Source organism: Bos mutus, chromosome 17 (genome assembly GCF_027580195.1).
Source record: "Bos mutus isolate GX-2022 chromosome 17, NWIPB_WYAK_1.1, whole genome shotgun sequence".
NCBI lineage: Eukaryota > Metazoa > Chordata > Mammalia > Artiodactyla > Bovidae > Bos > Bos mutus.
Genome location: NC_091633.1, coordinates 2306969 through 2308844, shown reverse-complemented (window position 1 = coordinate 2308844; position 1876 = coordinate 2306969). Strand labels below are relative to the sequence as shown.

The following is a 1876-nucleotide window of genomic DNA, read 5'->3' as shown; positions in this document are numbered from 1 at the left end:
CAGTTCCTAGTTCTAATCGAAGCCAGGCTTTCAAACTTATCCTATGCAGAAGTTCAGGTGATTTACATCATCTTCTGGCCAGGAGGCCTGTTAACATTTTAAGGAACTTATTTTTCTCTAAAGGTGATTATTCCAAAGTCAGGCACCAGCCTCCAAAAAAGCACTGGACAAAGCTGCATTCCTATAGGGCAAAGGTGAGGTGGGCTCAGTCAAGAAAAGAATTAACTCAAGGGTCCAAGGTTACAAACACTGAGGCTACTACTTATATTTCTATACACCCATTATATCAATCAATACACTGCCAAGGACACAGTAGGTAAGGGGTATGGAGACTTAGCAACAAACATTGGCCCAATAAGTGAAAAACCCTTCACCAATACAATTTCTAATCAATCTTTTAACTACTCAAAAGAATCTGTGTTTAGACAGTTTAGAACATCTCCTCCCTCTCACAGTTGGGAGGCTCTGAACAATCACATGTGGCCGAAAAAACTATTCAGGCAGGCTAGAGGATTTCCAAAGGAGTTTGTAGGTTGAAACACTGTCACACCCAGGAATTATTAACTGGAGCTGTAAGCTAACTCTTTTTTCAGAGAGAGGTAGTGGGGGACAGCCCGCCGTAAAGTCAGAGGTGTAGGTGAGAGCACAAAGCAGAAAGTAGGCAGACTCTGGTTTTGGGGGTAGATGCTTGAGAATTTCCAGGGGGACTCCTGAGGCTTGATCCCGCCTTTGCGTATGCCAAGCCTCCTTCCTCATGACCTTTGCCATGGGCAGAGCTCGCTCCCCACAGATCCATGTCCTAAGTCTGTAATCAAAAAAAAAATCTCAGTTTCCTTCTCCACTTTTTTCAAACACAACCCTGAACCATCTCCTCTCACCCATCAGCAATTACAGTCTCAGTAAAGGTCAATTCCTTATTCGACCTACCTGTCAGAGCCAAATTAAAGCTGGAAGGTCAACCAGAAGGTCCTCCTTCAATCATAGAATCACTTGGAAGACAGAGATTTCAGGATTTTGCATTCTGTAACATCACAGTGATTCTTTCTTTGAGTGAGTGAAAGTGGCTCAGTTGTGTCCAACTCTTCGAAACCCCATGGATTGTAGTCCACCAGGTTCTTCTGTCCACGGAATTCTCCAGGCAAGGATACGGGAGTGGGTTGCCATTCCCTTCTCCAGGGAATCTTCCTGACCTGGGGATTGAACCCAGGTCTCCTGCATTGGAGGCAGATTCTTTACCGACTGAGCCACCAGGGAAGCCTGAACTTAAACAACCTAAGAAGTTCTTTTTTTAAAGGTAGCCAATTTAGAATTGATGGTTCTTCAACTAAGAATTTTATTCTGTGCTTTGGAGTTGATATTTTTGTGTATGTCTATGTGGGTTTATATTTATGGGGATGTTCATATGTGTTTGTGTATATATGATTTCATTTTTATACCTGGTCTATAATACTTTTTTAATTGGAGTATAGTTGTTTTACAATGTTGTGTTAGTTTCTGCTGTACAACAAAGTCAATCAGCTATATGTTTACGTATATATAATACTTTAAGTTAGCCTAAAACATTAGGCTAAACCCCAGGCCACTGATGATTACCTCTTTGCTATTCAATGTAATGAGAGTGATGCTCTTCTTTTCTTGCCTCCTGGTAGGATTTTCCAAACTTGGAAAAAACCTATTGAAGAGTTTGGTGAGGACCCTTAAAAAAATCCCAAGGATCAGTTATACTTGACTGTGGGTTAGGTCTTTCGTCTTGGTCAGACAGAAGATCTTTCTTTAGCTGAGTCTATGCTTTATTACTTGGTCTTAGCATTTTTGGTGTCTCAACAAGGACAAACGAATCATCGTTTGGAAAGGTGTGTGTGTGTGTATGTGTGTG

The 1876-nt window shown here is 41.5% G+C and overlaps 1 non-coding gene across 1 annotated transcript; it reads right to left on the bottom strand.

Moving 5' to 3' along the window:
• Nucleotides 1-1181: 1181 nt before the first annotated feature.
• On the bottom strand, nt 1182-1254 carry TRNAW-CCA (transfer RNA tryptophan (anticodon CCA)). Its single transcript has one exon. It is a non-coding gene; the product is annotated as a tRNA-Trp (tRNA).
• Between the last annotated feature and the right edge of the window lie 622 nt (nt 1255-1876).